Below are 6,029 nucleotides of genomic sequence, written 5' to 3' on the forward strand. Positions count from 1 at the left end.
AAGATTCACAAATCATCTTATTGCAAAGCTGCCACCCATGACCGTATGACACTAAGTCACTGAGCTCTTCAGAATCCATTTTGTACCACAAATATATAAATATGTGGCAACAGGTCTGATATAAACACCTGAATTCAACAATTAACAGGTGTGGCCAAATATGTTTGTCCATTCAATGTGTGTCTATTTTTCATGTTCTAGCAAATTCTGTGAATGGTGCATTTGCAACCATTTGAAATCCTCCATGGCATTCAAGCTTTCTTTACTGTTTAATATTTATTTATGATTAAATTTGACTCAAGTGAGCTGTACGGTGATTCTGTGGTTAGCGTTGTTGCATCACAGCAACAAATTTCCTGGTTCAAATCCCCATAGGACAGGACCTTTCTGTGTTTAGTTTGCATGTTCTTCACATGCATGCATGGGTTCTCTCTGGGTAGTCTGGCCTCCACGGTCTTACCTAACCATGCTCATTAGGTTAATAGGTGACTCTAAGGGGGGTTTCAAATTAGTTTTGTACCATGCCCAAGCATGAATGCAGTACTGCTGTTCTGCTTTCACATTTCCATGCCAGAGGAGTTTTGGAGTTTTCAACAAACTCCACATGAAAGCCAAGTGGGCTTTCAAATGTTTCGCACTGAGGAGAGGCTCCTGTCTCGCCCCTCTGCCATAAAGGATGTCTTGAACCAAAGCACAAACTTGACTCAGTTTGGCAAACTTTAGAAAAGGTAAAGAGAAGAGACAATGTTTTTTGTTTGTTTGTTTGTTTAAAAACTGCTTCACTAGAATACTCTTTGTAGGCCAGGCACATCACAAGCATGGCTTAAAAGAAAACAGACCTAAAAGGGAAGATTGATTATCATACAGATTATGTCCTTAGGCTGAGCAGAGACAATGGTTTCATTTTTTAGTCAATTTCTCGCTATTTGTTTTGGAATTTTAAACCATTTTCCACAAAATGAAGATACTTTCAGTTGTTTAATAAGAATGATTCAGTTCTCTGGTGGGTTGGGCTCAGTACTAAAATAAGTGCTGTTATTCAGTGGTGTGCACTGGGGGGTGGGGGGTGGCAATTGTTGAAAAACCTGCGCTAAAGTGCCCTCTTGGGAGCCAAAATGCATGTTAAAGTGTCCCCAAGGGAGCCAAAACCCGTTAAAGTGCCCTCTTGGGAGCCAAAACACATGCTAAAGTGCCCTCTAGGGAGCCCAAACGCGTGCTAAAGTGCCCTTCTGGATGGCAAAACACACTAAACTGCCCTCTTGGGTGGAAAAAACACACTAAATTGCCCCCTTGGCTGGTTAAAACATGAGAAACTGCCCCCTTGGATGGCAAAAAGGCATGTTTAAGTACCCTTCTCATTGGCAAAACACACTAAACTGCCTTTTTTGGTGAAAAAAACACCTAATTGGCCTCTGCTGGTTCAAACATGATAAACTGCCCACTTGGGTGGTAAAAACGCGTGCTTAAGTGCCCTACCGGTTGTCAAAACACAACTGCTCTCTTGGGTGGAAAAACACACCAAACTCCAAAAGACCATAAGGACCAAGAAATACTATGAAACATTACTGTTGCAATGACTTTTATGTTGGGCCCTTTTTTGATCTATATTGAGCCAGAACTATATCTCACAAAACCAGTTTGGATTATCTGGTGCTAATATGGTGTTAAAATGCACTAGAATACAGGAAATGGCATCTACTTAATTGAAAATGTTCTAAACCCCTAGGGATTTATTTATTTATTTCTGTGTGTTCTTCATAGTCAACGTTGAATCTACACAGTTCTTGTGGATGCTGATCCTAACTACAAGCTAACTTGAGTAGTCTGTCTGTAGTTAGTCTGTTTTAAGGCTATATAATGTGCCATTTGTATAACATATAAACATGTCTAAAGTGTCCTCGAAAACATGCGAAACTTAGTGCCCTCTTCAGTGGTGAGAACACGCTGTATGTGCCCTTTTTTTTCTTTTCGCCCCTGCCCTTGAAAAGTCTGTGCACGCCACTGATGCTCATGTTCATCCCTAGCTAGTGAACCTGACATCACAAGAATGCTTTGAGTGATTTTTGTCAAACTCTTTCACTTTAACTCAAGAATGGAATTATTAGATTATGAGGGTTGTAGGTCAAAGGTCAAGGGAATTGGTATGGTGGCCTGGAAGTGTAATACAAAATGAAACGGCCAAATTTACATAAACCAAAACATTTCTACATTTCATAAATCAAATTTACACTAGCAAAACAGTTGTATAAATAATTAAACTATTTTACATTTTTTAAAACAAATTTACAAAAAAAGTACATTACAAAAACACAAAGTCAAAAAAATAATGAAAAATACCTTTCATAAAACAAATTTAAACATTCAAAAAAACTATATTTACATTTTTCATTTACAGTTTACAAACAATTTCACAAATCATGTCACACCTTTACATGAGCTGAGACAAATTTACAAATAATAGAAAACTTTTACAACTTCTATAACAAATTTACAAACAACATTCAGAAAGGGAATAAAGGCCAGAAGTGACCCAAGTTTCAAGTTTTGTAAAATTGTTTCAGACTTTGTATTTTTGAATTTGACTTTGTTTAAAGTTTTGTAATTTTATAAAACTTTGTCAATTCTTTTCAAGTTTTGTAAAAGTTTCAGATTTTGTAAATTTTGTGTCAGACTAGTTACATTTTGTTTTAAGTTTTGTAAAGGTGTTTCAGACTTTGTAATGTTTCAGTCTTTGTTCAGTTGTTTCAAGTTTTTAAAAGTGTTCTAGACTTTGTCACTTTGTATCAGACTTTGTTCTTTTGTTTAAAGTTTTGTAAAAGTGTTTCAGACCTTGTGATCTTGAATTGGATATTGTTATTTGTTCCAGTTTGCTGAAGTTTTTCAGACTTTGTGATTTTGAACCAAACTTTGTACATTTCTTTTGTAAAAATGTACATTTGTTTTGTCCTTTGAAAAAGTGTTTACCAATGTAAAACTGTATTATGAAATGTAAAAAATGTAATTAAATATATATTTGTTTCGTGCTTTGTTAAAATGTTTCAGACTTTGTAATATATATATATATATATATATATATATTTTTTATCACACTTCCAGGCTACCATACCTTAGGCCTCATGTTCATCCCCTGCTTGTGAACTCACCATTTCAAGAATACTTTCAGGGATTTTCTTCAAACTTTGCACAAGAGGTTGCTTTTACTTGAGAATTAAATGAAAAAGTTTAAAAGGCTGCAGGTCAAAGGTCAGTGTCATGAGGCCTCATGTTCATACCTTGCTTGTAAACGTAATATCAGCCACTTACAGCCACTAGGGCATTTTCTTCAAACTTTGCACGAATGTTCTCTCCAACTCAAGGATGAATTTATTAGATTTTGCAGGTCAAAGTCTTGAGGTCAAACTCATTGGTCTTTATATTCTATCCTTTACCTAAATACAATAAATTTAAGTTTTTAAATGTTTTCTTCTAGCTCTGCACAGATTTCCACTATGACTTGAGGATATTCTGGTTAGATTTTAGAAGGTATAAGGTCAAGGTCAAAAACCATCCCAACTTGTTTTTGACCCACCTCTGTACCTCCAGGCTGATATGTATGTAAACTGCAGAGGGCAGTTTTAGTTTAGTCCGGTTTTAACCTATGTAGTGATAAGCATGCTGTGAATTGTTCATAAAAAAATAGCTTACAACATAAATACCTTGCATGAGAGGGATGACAGCGTTTCACTCTGTGTTTTCTCTAAGCTGATTGTTGACATAAACAACATAAAGCAGGCTAATTTGGCACGGTGACCAAATGGTTATGTCAGTAATCTGTCATTGGTCCAATTTCTCTCAGGAGGCTCATCCTGCTCATGCATGTTTCACTTCACATTTAAATACCAACAGCCTGAGATGCACGGACATTTAATCCCTTGTTTCACCTTGGCAGCCTCTTCACACACTCAGACCATCTCGAAACAGAAGCTGCATGCCTGAAGTGGAGATCTGACCCACATTGTTATGGCTGACAGTGACAGTGGTAGTCCCCGGCCCAGCTGTGAGCAGCAGGCTGATCTAATGCTGTTATATAATGCTGAATGAGGCTCTGATCAGTTGCATAAGACAGTTTTAGGACCAATCTCATGGGGGCTCATAACACGCCTCTGCCTGTTGTGGTTTGGTAATTCTGGCTCTACTCCGGGGGACCTTTATGATCATCATCATCATCATAGTCATTAACACGGATTGCACACCTCATCCGTAGGGGCTTCAGGCACCCAGCAACCAGGTAAAAACAAGCTCAAATGAGCTCTGAAGGTTTGTAACCGGCAGCCCCAGTAGATCTCATTAGACGACAGCTTAATGATAATATCACACTTTTTTATGACACATATATGAGCTGGGGCTGCAAAACATATCAGTTTTAATGATATTTAGATGGATTTTTGAAAAAAGATAAAAGGGACAGAGTTGTTTATATCAATACGGTCTATGTTAAAAAGTCAGAGTCCTAGGGAAAATTTAACTACGGGACACAGCCATTATTTTTCACTGGTAGCACCTATAACCTTCGTTTAAGAGCACTTCTCACCAGTGTTTATTGTTGCTAGATTACAAATGTTAACTTCTGCTTTTCTCTATGTCATCAGAAACATCATTCTGATATTTGTGTGCTTATATTTTGCTATATTTAAGGATGAGGAAGAAAACATGAGAACACTGTCATGGAAAGAAAGTGACTTTCAAAGAATGGACTCTTATTTTGAAATCCCCTTTACCACGGAAAGTGTAAGAAACTTATTTTGGCATGACTGAGGCTTTCATTTTGAAAATGCAGTTTACTATAAAGAGATTCAATGTATTATCTTTCAAATGAAAGTCAAAAACTCAATGCAGGAACTTTTTTTGGAGTGATTGAGGGTTTTATGTTGAAAAAAAATTAAGCTTAGCGTTAGTTCATGTAGGACATGGTAGTCATACGCCCAGCTGTGATCAGCTGTTGGCCAACTGATTCCAATTATCACTTCCTAGCTCCCACAGCCAATCAAAGCTCTTTCGCTTGACACAGCAGTGTAATTAAAAATGACGCACTTCTCACTAATCCCTGCTTGCATTAATGCTGATGCACCATGCTGCTGCTGCTTGCAAAACTTAACCTCCCCCACCCCAGCCTCCTCCTTTATAGCATAAAGCTTGCTGCATCCTAATATTCTGATTCATGCTTCTTTGGATTAATTGCTTTTAACAAATTTTATTGTATTCAGTATGCATTGTCATAAATGTATCCATATGGGGGTTTCTAGCAATGTGCTCCCTGAAAAGTCAAAGCATGCTGCTTGACTAACCAAGGGAGCATCTTTTGGGCAGAGCTTTCTCGGCCAAGTAACACTGTATCCATTTTTCAATAAGATGGTTAAATGTATAACAAGTGTTCCTGAATGACATCCATGTTATTTAAGAGATTCAAGAGAACTCGTAATGACTGAAGATTTTATTTTAAAATTATATGTTGATGTTGATACTGCAGAGGGAAAGCTGCCAGGCATGACGCTCAGTAAAATGTTTGATTACAGGGAAATAATGGCAAATGATTGCAGATGGAATCAGTGATTTTGCTTCAGATATAATATTTGTGTGTTATTTGACCCTATGTATATCTGAAAACACTTCCTTCACTTAAGTCATATCACATTTCAGCTTTACTACATCATATTTTTCAAATGCAACACTTGATACATACAAATCGTGTCCTATGTTAGTTTAAAACAAAAATCTCTCAAAAGGCAAGTCCGCTTGGTTAAGTGCATTAGGAGGTCACAGATGATTTAAAGTTAGTTTCTTTTTAAACTACAGCTTACTTTAATAGAGGGAACGTTGGCACTGTGGAGCATCTGGAGCTACCGGACCACTTATTAACGACTAAACTACTTAAATTCATGCATTTACAGCAACCACAATAAACCACAGAATACATAAATAGTAATTCATTGGTGATAGTTTGTGTAACAAGATGCAGCTTGCGGAGTCAAGACAAATAAGGATAATAGCCG

The sequence above is a fragment of the Cheilinus undulatus genome, linkage group 16 (assembly GCF_018320785.1).
Source record: "Cheilinus undulatus linkage group 16, ASM1832078v1, whole genome shotgun sequence".
In the NCBI taxonomy this organism is placed as follows: Eukaryota; Metazoa; Chordata; class Actinopteri; order Labriformes; family Labridae; genus Cheilinus; species Cheilinus undulatus.